Consider the following 6,594-nt stretch of genomic DNA (forward strand, 5'->3'; position numbering starts at 1 on the left):
TAGAAACACATTAGGCATTGGAAAGTGCTTAGAAGAAAGAAATCCAGTCAACAAGACCTTAACTCAGTCATTCCTTTTATGGCAAAAAACTATGATTCCTGTCTCTTATTTATCAGAAATCATGAATTAGAGCTTGAGAAACAGCTCTGGGATCTTTCCTTTCCCATCTGCCCACCATGACTACCACCATAACACAACTGAGAGGAGGCATAAATGAGGCAATCTAGTCTCCGTGCTTTCTTTCTTTCTTTTTTCTGTTAAACAAAGAATTGCTTTATTAATACAAACCATTACTACATACCCAAACTATAAAGTGCTAAGAAATTTAAATATCTAAGTCACAGGAAACGGGTGGCAATTCAACATCCAGAGTCGACAGAATGCTTGAGGGAGACTGAAACAGATTAGACTCCCACAGCAGAGGAGGCATTTTCAGAGGCGAAGGGGAGCCGCATGTAATAGCTGCTCAAGCTTCCTCTCCTCATCAAAGATCATGAGAGGAACTCCATTCAAGGGGAGGTGGGTGATCTGGTGCTCCTCAGGCAGGTCAAAACTCTCAAAACCTAATGGATTGAAGGGAAAGAATTTTTCTATTTCTGGATAGGTGTCATCTGAGGCAGGAACCGAACTTTTTGCTTTAACAGTCTTCTCAGTAATCTTTTTGGTAGAGGAAGTTGTCTGTTTCTGTTTGAGCGGTCCATTCATCTTAACTGATTTTTCTGTAGCTCTGTTGACAGTTCCCAAAGCCTTTCTCGCAGTTTTTGGTAAAACTGGTGGAGCATCAAACATTTTGCCAACACGTGGTGTTGAAACCTGAGATCTCCCATCCAAAGCTTTGACTGAAGGCACAGACCCCAGCTTCAGCCCATCCTTAGGAGCCATATGGATGCCTGGTTCTCCATTTTCCTTATCAACATAGATCAGAGTAGCCATTCTGGATCAAGTTTGGAGTAACAGCCAAACTCTCACAAGACTCTTCTCCGTGCTTTCTTCTAGACCTGTGCTGTTCACATGTGGCTATTGAGCACTTAAAATGTGGTAGTGTGACTGAGAAATTATAAATTCTACCTAATTTAAATTTTAAAACTGAAGCAGTATAAAATATATTTTTCATAAAATGCTACTTTATTATTTTTAAGACATGTCACTTTAACATTTTCTTTCTGTGAGATACTATTGTTGCCTTTTCATATCCACGTCAGACTTACTTTATAAATAAATGTATCAGATTTAATCAGATCTAGTCAGTGTAACTGGGTCAATTCAATTTGAATGACTTTTTTTTAATGCTCAGATGTAACATTGTAATGTGTTCCCTATTTAAATATTTTATGCAAGCAGCACAAGTTACAGTGATACCTACAATGTACAATTCATTTATTTCAACATTAATATGAAAGTTTAATCTACCTACTGTATTACAATTTTGTAAATTTCACTTCATAGTAATGTACTTCATAGAACTGTTTGCACCTGATTGATTATATCATATATCTTAAATATTAAGTTTTTAGAATACTGTCATCCCCCTCAAAAAATTTTACTTTGAAAGTTTAGTATAAAAAGCATTTTAGGGGTTTATCAAAGTGAGAAAACAAAAAAGACACAATCTCAAGACCTGGCAGGTTCAAGACCTGCTCCTTGAACAGCTTTGCATGGTAGTAGAGTTACTTGGACATAATAGGGCCAGAAATTCCCTAATTACATTCTAGGAGATAGGAGACTAAGTAGCTTTGCATATCATAAAAGTGGAAACTGGAAGTTTGGGAGTGACTCAGTATGACTTCAGAAAAGTGGGAAGAACCCATGACCCTGAATCTTCGTGGGAGGAAATAGCTGCCCCACTGTGTCCTAATGAAGCTGGGGGATGGGCCCTGTTCCCCGCCTCTTAGCTTAGACTTAATGAAATTTTATATGGCTGTACACCACTTCCCTGCCTTTCACCCATGTACATACTCTACCGCAGTAAGAAGCCCAGAATTTCCAGATAGGCTCCTGTGTGCCTGTTTATCTCCCACCTAAATGAAAGCGATGCATGCTCAGTGGCTCTTATCGTAGACTATCTCAACACTCTTCTGACTCAACACTAGAAAGGATGCATACAGCTCTGTGTGAGTGTGAATATGTACGTAGAGTAACCGTGGCTATCTACTGGGCACTATGGACCCACGGTGGGAGTGGTGGTAAGGCAATTCCTCTTCTCTGCTCTTCTTTCCTGAAGTGGGATAGGCCTAAACAAACAAGGAACAGAGGAAAGGTTTTGGCAAAGATAAGAAGGGAAGAAGGACATACTCTTTACAGACTTGGAGTATATCTTCAGGTAGTATGCATGTCATTCTCCAGCCACCAAATGGGAACTGGATTCAAACCTTGGATCATGATAATTGATTCCTGGCTGAGGCCAGATCTCTCATTCTATGACAGCCCAGCTCTGAAGGAGATCATGGACAGAAACTTTCTCTTGAAAACAGTGATTTTTTTTTTTTTTGCACTTATAATTGTAGTCAGGGCCTGTGGATATAGAATAGAGCAGGCATTGTTTGGGTATATATGTACTGGAGAAGGAAGGGGTTTGGGATGATGACTTATCACCAGTGGGTGGGTACCTTGGGGATGGGAATATTGATGTTGTTGTTGTTCATTCTCTGAGTCATATCAAACTCTGTGCAACCCCATGGACCATAGCAGGCCAGGCTCCTCTGCTCCTCTGTTCTCCACTGTCTCCCCGAGTTTGCTCAAATTCATGTCCGCCGATTTGATAGTGATTGTGATAATGATGCTACCTAACTATCTCATCCTCTGCTGCCCCCTTCTCCTTTTGCCTTCAATCTTTCCCAGCATCAGGTGGCCAAAGTATTGGAGCTTTAGCATCAGTCCTTCCAATGAATATTCAGGGTTAATTTCCTTTAGGATTGACTGGTTTGATCTCCTTGCACTCCAAGAGTCCAAGATTCTCAAAAATCTTCTTCAACACCACAATTTAAAAGCATCAGTTCTTCAACGCTTAGCCTTCTTTATGTTCTAATTCATATCTATACATGACTACTGGAAAAACCATAGCTTTGACTAGATGGACCTTTGTCAGCAAAGTGATGGCTCTGCTTTTTAATACACTGTCTAGGTTTGTTATAGCTTTTCCCCCAAGGAGAAAGCACCTTTTAATTTCATGGCTATAGACATTGTGATTTTGGACTGCAGAAAAATAAAATCTGTCACCGATTCCATTTTTTCCCCTTGTATTTGCTATGAAATGATGGGACTAGATGCCATGATCTTAGTTTTTTGAATGTTGAATTTCAAGCCAGATTTTTCACTCTTCTCTTTCACCTTCAAGAAGCTCTTTAGTTCCTCTTCACTTTTTGCCATTACAGTGTTATATCAACATATCTGAGGTTGCTGATATTTCTCCTAGCAATCTTGATTCCAGCTTGTGAGTCATTCTCTCTTGTGTTTCTCATGATGTATTCTGCATATAAGTTCAATAAACAGGGTGACAATACACAACCTTGTCATACTGCTTTCCCAATTTGGAACCAGTCAGTTGATCCATGTTCAGTTCTAACTGTTGCTTCTTGACCCACATACAAGTTTCTCGGGAGATAGGTAAAGGCTGTCTGGTATTCCAATCTCTTTAAGAATTTTCCACAGTTTGTTGTGATCCACATAGTTATAGGCTTTAGCATAGTCAGTGAAGCAAATTAAATGATTTTGTGGAACTCCCTTGCTTTCTCCATGATCCAACAAGTTTTGGCAATTTGATCTCTTATTCCTCCATCTCTTTGAAACTCAGATTGATTGTCATGCCCTGGAGAAGGAAATGACAACCCACCCCAGTATTTTCTTGCCTGGAGAATTCTGTGGACAGAGGAGCCTCATCAGCTATAATGCATGGGGTCGCAAAGAGTCGGACATGACTGAGCAACTAACACTGCATTACTTGATTGTGAGGTGCAGATTTTGTCCTTGATGCAAACAGTTTAACCATCAGAATAGGGTACTACATTGTCATTTTCATTGACTTCGTAGAGCCTTGGATATCTTCTCCAGGGACACCTACAATTATGCCCCAAGGAAAGTCCTAAACCCTGTGCCAAAGATTCAAAGATTCAAGCCCACTGAAGCCTAAGTAGCAAAAGTCACCCATGAGTCCTCATCTTGAATAATTCCGTGGCATCTGGACGAAAGCAGTTGAAGCACCAATTGGAACAGCTGTAAAGACTAGTCTGAAGAGGTTGATAGAGGCAAAGGGGTGATGTGCTCAGTCACTGAGTCATGGCCAACACTTTGTGACCCCCTGGACTGTAACCTGCCAGTCTCCTCTGTCCATGGAATTTTCCAGGTAAGAATACTGGAGTGGGCTGCTATTTCCTTCTCCAAAAGGGGGGAAGGGTCCCCCATGAAAGCTGAAGTGAAAGCAGACACTAAAGCCACATGATGAACCGCTATTGACTCGACTCTAGGCCAAAAGGGGTGCAGAGAGCAGGAGCAGTACCATTCAGCCTGGCTCCAGCCTACTTTATTCATCCTGTCCTAGATCTCATATTGCTGACCTGAAAAGGCAAACTTTAGCTCCTAAAGAGAGTACACATAGCCTATAGATCTGAAAGATGGTTTTTGCTCTTTATAACATACTTAATAATATTGTACATCCATTATTTTATTTGGTTCTCTCAACTTAACTCCAGGTACTCTGAGTTACCTCATACATGGAAAATCCAGGACTCCAAAACTCAGGGGATGTTCCTTTTCCATGAGCCCATGAACCAACCAAGTCTATCTCACTGAGGGAAAGGTGCTGACTTAAGAGATCTGAGTGACTGGCATTCAGCCACACAGCAAGTCATATCTGGCTCCTAGCTCTTTCTTATCTTGAGAGACACATGGGACGAGGCAGTCAGGATGCACATTCACTAAGATGACTAGGAAGTGATGTGTCCAAAATGCCCTGGGGGCACAGTTCAGGTAAGATCCCCCACCTTCACTCTCCCTTTCACAGTTTCCCCTCCCTGATTTATGACTACAGAAGCCCCCAAAGGAAGGAGAGTTCTTTCTCTCCAATACAGAAAATTTCATCAAATATTTTGTGTAACACCAGTAATGCACAACTCCAGAGTACATTATTTATCCAGGTGTGTGTGTGTGTTTAGTTGCTCAGTCATGTGTGACTCTTTGTGACCCTGTGGACTGTAGACTGCTAGGCTTCTCTGTCCATGGGGATTCTCCAGCAAGAATACTGGAGTGGGTTGCCATGCCCTCTTCCAAGGGATCTTCCCAACCCAGGGATTGAACCCAGGTCTCCCGCATTGTAGTCTCATTCTTTAACATCTGAGCCACCAGGGAAGCCCAAGAATACTGGAGTGGGTAGCCTATCCCTTCTCCAGGGGATTTTCCTGATCCAGAAATTGAACTGGGGTCTTCTGCATTGCAGGCTGATTCTTTACCAGGTGAGCTATCAGGGAAGCCCATTTATCCAGGAGGTAACATAAAATAAGGATAGGGATTCTTGGAGTCATATACTCTCAAGTCCTAAACACCTAATATTAGGACAGCAGCTCAGATGCATGAATGGTCTGGTATCTTGGAGATGGAATGAACACAAATTCCTTAGAGCCTAGCTGCTAAGACTACAGATTTATCTTTTAAGGCAGATTCTGTCTAGGTGTATTCTTATGGGAAACCTCAGTGTTGAGAGTTTCCACTAAGGACTGAAATAAGCTTTTAAAGCCTTAGAACAGAGGCCTAGAAGACTTTGCATCTATTCGGGTGCCCAGTAGGATAACTCCTGGGAATGTGGTTATTAAGCATTTAAATTAACTATAACAAAATAAAGTTAAAAATTCAAATGCTGTCAGACTACCCACACTTCACTTGCTCGATAGCCACTTATGCTTGGCAGCTATCATACAAGTTAGTGCAAATGTAGAGCATTTTCTTCTTCAAAAAATATTCTTTTGGAAAAAGAACTTCCATTAGTCCTAGAATCCAGAATCTAAATTAGCCTCTTCTTTTTCTGTGGTCATCAGGACAGCTTTGGGTTTAATCAGGAAGGCCAAGTGAGTAAGTGGGAAAGATTGAGTCCTTACAGACACCTGCCCTCCAGAGAAGGCAGAAGTGGTCAGCCTTGAGCAGTCAGTGCCTGAGACGTTAGGACAGAAGGCTGGGGGTTTCTGGAGATCAGTTGTGTGGGTGCTGTTCATGAGGAGATGGTAACAAGTTATTTAAGTTACAGAATCCTCTGTGTAAATAGCTTCTCTAACAGGTCTTCTGCCTTGGATTGTCACTGGAGAAAATGTCCAGTTGGGTGAAAAGAATCTTTTGATTACCAGGTGAGCACAAAAAAATATGCTTATCTGAAGGCAGAATCATGTAGATTGTCAAAATGTCTTTTCCATCCACAAAGGATATACTAGAGGAGATACCTATCACCTGTTCTGTATGTCAAGAAGAAAAGAATAGAGCTACATGAACTGTATATGCAGTCCATAAGTTAAAAGCACTTGACATTTTCTATAACACATCCCCATGATATGAATCATCCACTGTCCAGTAAATGGGTTATGCTGAACATTTGCATTCATTAGCTGAGCTGTCATA

The 6,594-nt window shown here is 41.2% G+C and overlaps 1 pseudogene; it reads right to left on the reverse strand.

The window, feature by feature from the left end:
• Window positions 1–325: 325 nt before the first annotated feature.
• LOC102284087 (securin-like) lies at window positions 326–961 on the reverse strand (annotated as a pseudogene).
• Between the last annotated feature and the right edge of the window lie 5,633 nt (window positions 962–6,594).

The sequence above is a fragment of the Bos mutus genome, chromosome 7 (assembly GCF_027580195.1).
Source record: "Bos mutus isolate GX-2022 chromosome 7, NWIPB_WYAK_1.1, whole genome shotgun sequence".
Classification (NCBI taxonomy): domain Eukaryota; kingdom Metazoa; phylum Chordata; class Mammalia; order Artiodactyla; family Bovidae; genus Bos; species Bos mutus.